The sequence below is a fragment of the Cicer arietinum genome, chromosome 7 (genome assembly GCF_000331145.2).
Source record: "Cicer arietinum cultivar CDC Frontier isolate Library 1 chromosome 7, Cicar.CDCFrontier_v2.0, whole genome shotgun sequence".
Classification (NCBI taxonomy): domain Eukaryota; kingdom Viridiplantae; phylum Streptophyta; class Magnoliopsida; order Fabales; family Fabaceae; genus Cicer; species Cicer arietinum.
In genome coordinates this window covers 50,782,372-50,793,128 of record NC_021166.2, presented here as the reverse complement: position 1 = coordinate 50,793,128, position 10,757 = coordinate 50,782,372, and positions in this window count along the sequence as shown.

Sequence of the window (10,757 nt, the reverse complement as noted above, 5' to 3'; positions counted from 1 at the left end):
CTTAGAAGTACTAGTAAGTTTTTAAATTAAATCAAGTAGTAATACTTAAATCAAGCTTACTGAGATTACACTATTTTAATGGAGAAAATAAGTTTAAAGTGTTCTTTTTGATTTTTTTAGAAACGTGATATCGTAAGTTAAAAATAAAAGTTTTTATTTTCTTAGAAACATATTTTTATTTATCTGCTGCAAATTTTATAGAAATATAATATAAATTATTATATATATTATGTTGGGGTTTAGGGTGTCACATTAGTGGTATCAGAGCAGATCTGTCCAATCAGGCCGAGTGGATTGAGTGCCGATTCAATGTAAGTCAAATGCCAGTCGTGTCAATTGTGTTTTCTTGTGTATTAATTATTTTCACTATCATGTTTTTTTTCTCTCGTTATATTATTGTGTTATGTGATGTATGCTTTTGTATAATTGTACATATTTTTGAAGTTACTAATTAACTATTTACTATCTTCTTACTCTAATTGTATTGCGTTGTGAATTCTAAGTTCCTATTTAAGAGATTAAATATAATAGGAAATTATTTTTTAAAATTTAAGTTAATTTGAATTGTTGACATGATTGAGTTAATTACCTTTTGATTGGATTTATGTTTATAACTTTGATTTTTTGCTCTTTGTTATAGTGGATAGTTAAAAATAATTTTTTCTATTGATGGACTACTATATGTTTTAAATTATGAATTTAATCGATGTGATACTAATTATCGATTGATAGACCTTGTCTTTAAGGTCATTACTTGATTATTAAAATTTTGATCTTGCTAATGAAGTCAATTTAGAAAGTTAGCAGTGATTTTGAAATATTAGGAAATTCATATTAATAATAATAATAACTCTTGAATATTAGAGGTGGTAGAACTTAAAAGTAAAAAAAAAAATTACGTGAAGGAGTTATAATTGACTTATTTTGTAAAATAAAAAGTAAATTGAGTTGAATTTTTATTGTTTATAAGGTAACAATAATTCTACATTACATATTTTATTTACTACTTAAAATAGCTGAAAATTTACACCATATTTTACTATGTGTAATTTTTAAGAAAATCAAAAAGATTTGTTGTTATGTTGGTTTAGAGTGGTTGATGTGAATATTGAATAGTGAGCGTGTTTCGATATTTCCTTTGGAATGATTGATTGTCTGATTCTGATATTATGAACTCATTAGAGTTTAATTTGATATTAGAGTTTTAGATTTTAAGAACTCAGTAGTGATTTTAAAGCGTGGATTTTAATTTTAAATCACTTGAAAGTGTTGATGGTTGTATCTAAATGATTAATGTTTTTATATTGCTTTTGAAATCAATTTAGAACATTCTTCATGGTTTTGAAATAGTATAAAATTCATATTATTAGCAATAGTAATTCTTGAATATTCAAGGTTGGTTGAAATTTTATAGTTAGACTTTTAGAAACAAAGAATTGTGAAGGGATTAAATTTGATTTATTTTATAAAATGAAATATTTTACGTGTGAATTATTGTTGACTTATTTTAGAGAATTAGATTGTGTTGGAGTTGTGTTGATTCTTAAAATAGTAATAAAAATATATATATTTATGGTGATTTTATTTAAAATTTAGATTAGTCACACAAGAGAAAAATAATTTACGCCAAGTTTTACTATGTGCTGTTTTTTATTTAAAAAAAAATCTAAAAGATTTGTTATAAAAATATAGATTTTAGAAATCAGGAAAAAAAAAAGAATATAACTATTTTAGAAGTCTTGATGAATTAGAAAATTTTGTATCTAATTCTATATATATGATTTGATTTGATTTCAAAATATAGGTTGGAAAAAAAAAAGATTTTAAGAGTGCTTAAATATCTTGAGAGGTATTTTGGTGGTTAAGATATTGGTGAAATTTTAGTAATCTTATTGATTTTAAAAGTAGTTAAAAAAAACAGTAATATTTATTAAGAAGTAATCCAAGGAAAAGTTTGAAATTATGAAGCAATATTATTTTATGGTATTAAAATATTAGTGATCATTTTAAAATAATTTAAGTGTTTGAAATCAAATGTTATAGTATTGATTAACCACTAAAATGATTTATGTACTACAAGATTTATTTTAGTTTTATGATTGTTATATTAACTTTGAGTAAAAATGGTTGCTTACTTTACCTGCTAATTGAAAAATCTTTGTTTCAATTTTTGTTAAATGATAAAGATTGATTAAAAGAAAAATTAATTAATAATTTAATTGTGATAAATTTGTAGTTATTAGATTGCTATGAGGATATTCTACATCATGATGTTAATTATTGAATTAGTTATATTCATGTATATGATTATGTAAATATGAAATTGTTTGTGTTTCAAGTGTTCTAATTTTTGGAAATTAGTGTATAGAGTTAGAGTAGTCGAGATCATTTAAAAGTGGAATAGTTTTATATTTCTTCAATCGAATTATTGGTTATACATTGATGTTAGTGTCCTTTCTTTTGTTGTTGTAACTGGTTGTAAATTACAAATAAATTATTGTGAAAGTGTAATTAAGTGAATTTTTAACTTGAAATAAGGAGTAGGAGTTGTGGTGCCGCCTTCGCACTCATGAACCACATTAAAGATACTTTTAATTATTCATGTTTGAATTTGAATGAATGCAGTTATAGTTCCTTAAGTTTGACTACATGAGTTGGAGGGACTAGCTACTCCGATAACTCATTGTCGATAAAAGAGGCAACAATAACCCATTGTTATTATTGTTATACATACTTGTTAATTTTATTTTGGAAATAGTTAGATGTTCATCTCTTATACAACTTTAAGTGATTATGAGTCTTATGTGACATCAATGTTGAATGCTGATAATTGATTACGTGACGCAAATATTAGGTTGGTGATGTGTACTTAAATTAAGCATTCAATTAAGTATGTTTGATCTTCTAAGTAATTTGCTTAAAATGAATAAGGACATTGTATTAGTATATTATTTATTCTACATTCTCTCATTTCATAAGGACTAGAACTAATGTATGAGTTCTATAAATGAATTTTGTTTGTAAAACTTTGAAAATTAATTTGGACTTTGAGTGTGTTTAACTACATATGAAAATATTTATCTTATTTCACTATGATTATACACCCAAATTTTTCAAAGATTAAGTGGTTGTATGTCATTGAGTTGTTATAAGCATTTCTATTTGTAATTCTTGAAGGTGTGAAATATTTTAAATATTCTTCTATATGTCTAACTTTTGGGAAACCTGTAGAGTAATTATAGTTTGGATTTAGACATTCTTTAAGGAGAGTAAAACTAATACAATATTGTTTGAGGAGTTAGTTGAATTTGAAAGCGTATTTGATATATGTGTTATTTGATACAACTGAATGTGGTATGTTGTTGTTGAATATGATGTTTTAATTGAATTATGGTGTCATGTTAGCCTATTATGCTAAACTAATTGATTTTTGACATATTGTGCTTAAATAAGTAGTGAATGTCTTAAAATTGTTTATAAACTAAGTTTGAATATTGAGGGTGATTAATTAGATATTAGTTATATACTATTCACTACAAATTTCGAGGACGAAATTTCTTTTCCGATGGGAGAATTGTAACACCCCAAATTTTATAATAAACTATTTTATTAATGGAATATGATTTTAAATAATTAATTTATTTTTAAAATTATTTTAGAATACATGTTAATAAATTTCATGATTAATTTTTGTTATATGGGGGCTTTAGATTATGTGCTACTTTTATACATATTGAACTACATGAGTAATCTAATTAACAAATATTATATTTTATATATTTTTCTAAATAGTATTTTAGTGTAATATTTTAATGAATGAGGTCTTAGAAGATTTTACGTGTATATACTCGTACCAAATTTATGTAATATTTTTCTGTGTGTTTGTCTGATATTAAGTATGCACATAGTTATATTTCAATTATTTATAACTATTTTCTATTTTTAGTTATTTTTTTATACATAATTATCTTGAGATAGAATCGATATTGTGTTTGATTTCGTTTATTTTGATATACTTGTTATGACATTGTGATTTTATATATATTTATTATGATTTGGTAATTAATATAAAATATTGATGTTATATTTAGTTATTTTATAATTTTTACTATTTTCTAATATGTTGGTATTATTATAATGTGAGCATTTTGAGAAATAAGTATAATTGTAGAGATTATTTTGAATGTGAGAGTTTCAATTATTAGTAATCTTTTTTTTTATATTGATTATTTTAATTACTCTAATTTATAAAATATTAGTAATATTTAGAAAACTGTGTTTGGAAGAATATTAAAAAGGAGATTAAATAATTATTAATTTTGTTTTAGCAAAATAAAAATAATAATAGTAAAACAAAAACATAAATAAATGGACCAATAGGTTTGATTCATATGTGAACCCTAATTGTTAATAAAAGAAAACAAACAAAAAAAGGGAAGGGAGTTGGAAGGGCAGCCGTAAAACCAAAGGGAAAACACAACAATAACATATGATTTGACACCAGTGATCGATAACTGTTCTAGAAAACTTTATCCATTTTCTCCCAAATTTGAGTATGTTATTTCATTCATTTAACTCGTCAATTAAACATAAATTTCCAGATCTTTAACAACCCCAATTTCTCTCTAAAATACTCGACTTCTCCGTTTGTAGAATTCGTTATTTTGCACTGTTCTCCTTCACCGTAAGTCCGATTGAAGTGAAACCAATGCCAAAACGATCGTGTGAAAAATGGCTATATTATCCATTGATTGATTTTTTGATTTATAGTAATTTTCCTTGAATGAATTTCGGATTTAGTTTTTAGAGTATGTTCTCATAATTTATTTTTAACGTTTACCCATAAACTGTGGAGTTAATCGATTGAAGGACAAAGAGTCAATGAACAAAGGTTGTTTGCTCGTGGAATCGTATTCGTGTGTGAAACGTTGAAATAAGGTAAGGGGTGAGAGAGCGTTTGAATTCATGAGTATAATAAATGGTGAGATGAACGGGAAAACCATATTTCCCAATGATTCATCATGCGCTCGCTACGTACGGCAGTAGCCCTTTGAGTGATAAATTAATTACTGTGTAAAATGAAAATTGTGAGATTAAAATATGAAATAGAAATACTTATAAGGTGTTGATTGATTCGGTAAATGTTTGGTATTTAATATTATTGTGATATTTGATTTAATTTCATTAAATGTTGGGCATTTGATATCATTGTGATATTGATTTAATTTCGTTAAATGTGTGGCATTTGATATTATTTTGATATTTTATTTATTATCTTTAAATGTATGATATTTGATATTATTGTGATATTGAATGTCGAATGAATTTTATGTATATGTTTGATTAGACATGTTTAAGTGATGTGATAATAAAAGATGGATACATTTTGATAAGTTTTATGTGATTATGATGATGTATAATTAATAATAATGATATTATAAATTTGTGATAAGTCTATGAGATGATGTATGACTGATGAGATTGATTTTATAAGATTGTGATGAGTATATGTATTGACGTGTGATTAATAATAGTGATGTTAAAAATTGTGATAAGAATATTGTGATTCCAATTTGTGTTTGAGATGAAGGTCTTAATAAAGTACCATAGGCCAACGAGGGGAGAAAATAAATATTGAAAATTTGTGAAGTGGAGATTATTTTGTCATCATATATGGAGGGCCTAACAAGCCTAGTGATTCTGGGGAAGTACAACTGAATGAGCCTGATCGCGGCGGTCTGCTGTTGAGCCTTAAGGCAAGATTGTTAGACCTCGGACGTATTCGAGTGGGGAATTTCTAGGTGACTTGGAGGTCGCACTCCAAATGTTGGGAGCTACCATGTGACACACGTTTACCTCGATTGTCGTGTAAATGTGTCTCAGGTTGAGTTGAGGGGATCTATGAGGACAAGGCCAATTTGAATTGTCCGTCCACCAGGATGGTGGCATAGTATCAAACCTCCTAACTAAGTACTTTAGAGTTAAAATGGTACTACATTGTGAAGTAGAGTCTAAGCTCATGCATATTATTGCATTTTATTGTGATTGTTTTGTTGTGATTATTATGTACCATGGGTGGTGATAATTTTTCTTTGACGATTTGATGTTATAGTGAAATTTATTGATTTTCCTTGAGTGATTTTAACTTTTTAATGTGATATTTTCTTGACGGAATATTTGTGTAATGATACGGTTCTATTATGATTGTTTGTGTGTTCTTCTTACTTGTATTATATTGTCATCATGATTTCGAAAATCACCTCCTTCGTTGTTTGTGTTTGACTGGCTTGGCCCTGCATTTGCAAAATCGCAGTTATTACAGGTTAATGAATCTTGAAGTTCAAGTTTTGGAGGAACCATGCTCTGATAGGTGATACCGAGAATACGAGCTTAAATTGTATTTTACTTATTTAATTTAAAATGAATTTTTGTATGAAAAACTTAACAGTACTAGTAAGTTTTTTAATTAAATCAAGTAGTAATACTTAAATCAAGCTTATTGAGATTACAATATTTTAATGGAGAAAATAAGTTTAAAGTCATCATTTTGATTTTTTTAGAAACATGATATCTTAAGTTAAAAATAAAAGTTTTTATTTTCTTGGAAACATATTTTTATTTATCTGCTGCAAATTTTATAGAAATATAATATAAATTATCATATATTATTTTGGGGTTTAGGGTGTCCATAAAATTTGCAGCGGATAAATAAAAGCTATTTCAAAGGAAAAAGAAACTTATGTGGGTTATTTAGAATATCAAATTTCTCAAAATATAATCGAAACACTTCAATCTTTTTTCCCTTTCTAAAATAGTGCAATCTCAATAAATTGGATTTAAGTATAATTATTTAATTTAATTTTAAAAACTTACTAGTACTTATAAGGTTTCATACAAAAAGTCGTTTGTAATTAAAAAAAAAAGTAAAAGTAACATACAATTTACAACTCTTATTCCCGGTACCACCTATCAGAGCGGGGTTTCTATAAGATTTACAACTCTTATGCATTAAATCATCTAAGAAAAACTATTATTACTTTTGAAACACATTAATCAAAATAAAACAATCACTCGGAAATGCAATGCTATGCATGAGCTTAGACTTTACTTCACAATGTGGTACCATTCTAACTTTGAAGTGCTTGGTTAAGAGGGTTGATGCTATGCCACCATCTTGATGGACAGACAGTTCAAATTGGTCCTGTTCTCATAGACCCCTTTAACTTAACCCGATACACATATACGCGACAATTGAGGTAAACTTATGTTGCATGGTAGCTCCCGACATTTGGAGTGCTACCTCCTAGTCAACTAGGAACTCCACACCTGAATACCTATAAGGTCTTACAATCTTTCCTTAAGACTCAATAGTAGACCGTCACGATAAGGCTCAATTCAGTTGTTCTTCGTCGAAATCACTAGGCTTGTCAGGCTCTACCTATATGATCGCATAATAATCTCCACTTCAAAAATTCTCAATATATATTTTCTCCCCTCGTTGGCCTACGATACTCCATTAGGACTGTCATCTCCAACACAAATTGGAATCACCACCATTTCATCAACTATGGGATTACTTCAATATTCTCATCACAAATTTATTACATCACTGTCATCAATCATACAACATTACATAAATCCATCACAAATTTCTATCATCACTATCATCAATCATACATCATCACATTAACTTATCACAAATTTATAACATCGCAATTATGAATCATACATCATCATCATCACATAAGATTATCACAGTGCATCCATCTTTTTTCATCACATCACATAAATCCATATAATCAAACATATACATAAAATTAATTTCACACACAATATCACAATAATATCAAATACCACACATTTCAAGAAATTAAATCAATCAACACCTTACAAATATTTCTATTTCATATTTTAATTTCACAATTTCCATATTTTCACATTAATTAATTTATCATTCAAAGTGCTACTGCCTTACATAGCGAGCCCCGAATGAATCGGGAAATATGGTTTACCCGTTACCTTATTTTGACACTTTCTCCTGTTACCTTATTTTGACACTTTCACCCATTACCTTAGCTCTTGGAGGTATTCAGGTGGGGAATTCCTAGGTGACTAGGAGGTAGCACTCCAAATGTCGGGAGCTACCATGCAACACACGTTTACCTCGACTGTCGCATATATGTATCTCAGGTTGAGTTGGAGGGATCTATGAGAACATGGTCAATTTGAATTGTCCATCCACCGGGATGGTGGCATAATATCAAACCTCCTAACTAAGTACTTCAGAGTTAGAATGGTACCACATTGTGAAGTAAGATCTAAGTTCATGAATAGCATTGTATTTTCTTGTGATTGTTTTGTTATGATTGATGTGTTTCAGAAGTAATAATAATTTCTCTTGGATGATTTGATGCATATTATAATGAGATGATTATTTTACTTGAGTGACTTTGATGTTATAATATGGTACTATTTGTTTAAATATTTTAATATATCGTAATATGGTTATGATACGGTCTATTATGATTTTCTACGTGTTCTTCATACTTATATTATACTATCAACATGATTTCGAAACTCACCTCCTTCAGTGTTTGTGTTTGTCTTGTTTGGTCATGCGTTTGCGGAATCGTAGTTATTACAGTTTAATGAGTCTTCAAGTTCAAATTTGGAAGAAACTTCGCTTTAATAGGTGATACCATGAATAAGAGTAGTAAGTTTTATTTTTCTTTTACATATTTAATTAGAAAGACATTTTGTATCAAAATCTTATAAGTACTAGTAAATTTTTGAAATTCTAGTTAAATCAAGTTTATAGAGATTGCATGTTTTATAGAAGCAAGGAAGTTTAAAGTGTTTCTTTTGATTTTTAAGAAACGTAATATACTAAATTAGTTATAAAAGTTTTGATTTTATTGGAAACAAATTTTATTTATCCGCTGCGGATGTTGCTAAAAAATTATAGTATAAGTTATTATATATGTTACTTGGGGTTTAGGGTGTCACAACATTCAATTTGCAACATTAACATTTAAGTTTTTTTTTTTTTTGAATTACTTGAATGAGATGTTAAGATGTAATTGAAATATTGGAATAAGTTGATCCTCCAAGCTACTTCTCAAGTAGAAGAAGTTAATTACATTTATTATGTGAACAAACTTTTATTACCATATTTTTAAGACTATGCATGTATCAAAATAGTTGCATAGAAAGTTAACAATTGAAGACTATTTATAAGATTTGATAAATATTTTTTGAATAAATTGTTTAAGAGATATATTATTGTAGCACTTAATAAAGTTATTAATGATAAAGCACTTTCAAATACGTCAATCATTGTTGAAAATGATATAAAAGACTTATTTTAGGGGGTAGTAATGTAAGACCCATAATTTTAAAGTATACTTTATGTATTTTTGTGTATTTTGGATTTTGGCTCGGAGGCTTTTTAGCCAAAGTTATTAATATTTTGGAGTTTATATGACCAAAGAGATATTTTGATGCCGATTAGAATTACTCGTCGATGAATAAATTAAATTAACTGCGGTGAATCCTTTACGGAGAATTTAATGCCTTATGGGTAAAATGGTAATTTTAATAAATATCTAGATATTTGGAGATATTTGTTAAAAGTAATTAATGTATATATATATATATATATATGTTTGAATGGAGGGAAAATGAAAGGAATTAGAAAGAAAAGAAAAAGGAAATAGAAAGGAAGGAAAAAGGAAGAAAGGAAAACAGAAAGAAAAACATTTCCCTTGCGAGAACTTCATCTTCTTCTTCCTCTGTCGCGTGACCATTCTCCCTCCTTCTCCCAATTTCATTTTTGTTGCTTCCTTTTGATCAAGAATAGAAACCCAAGGCTGGGTGAGTGATAGGACAAGGATTGCTCAACTTCACTCTTCTTGTTTGATTCAAAAACGAAGAAAAATGGTGTTAGGGATTTCAAAACCGTAAAACATAAACTTCCCCATTTAATCTAGATCTAAGCTTCGTTTCGCGAAGGGATAGAAGGGAAAGTTGCTCACTACCACGCTATGGTGCTAGGGAACCAACTTTGGAGGCGACGTTGCGAGCAGAGATTTTACCGGTTTTACTCGCGGTACCGTGTTCGCACGTTAAAGCTAACGTTAAGGTAAGGGCTCCTTCCAAACTTTTAGTTTGCATTTAGGGACTTATCTGTGATTGTGTGGAAAAGAATTTTGTTAGGGTTTGAGTATTGATTTGGGGAAAATGAATCTAAGGCTTTATGGGTAAAATCTTAGAGTTAGGTTTTGGTTATATTGATGAATGTTTCGTGGAAAATGAATTTAAACTCATTTATGTATGATTTTGAGTAAATGAAACTTGTTGTGTTTGAGTGGTGGATTGTGTTGATTTGTGTTCGTCGTATTTGACGTGTTCTTAATTAATACTGATGAAATTTGTTGTGTGTATGGTTGGATTCTGTGGAGAAATGAATTGATGTGTTTTGGTGTGAGTTGTGGTTTGGATCTGATAATAGGTTTGGGTTTGTTTTTTGTGGAATTTGAAAACCATTAAAGTTAAACGAGTATTAAGAATGAGGAATCTCTTAATGTCTACGTTTACTTAATGTTGGCGTGAAAACCATTAGAGTTAAACGAGTATTAAAAATGGGGAATCTTTTAATATCTCAGTTTACTTAATGTTGTTTTGGAAAATCGTTTAAGTTAAATGAGTATTAATAATGGGGAATCTCTTAATGTCTTGTTTACTTAAAGTTTGTTTTG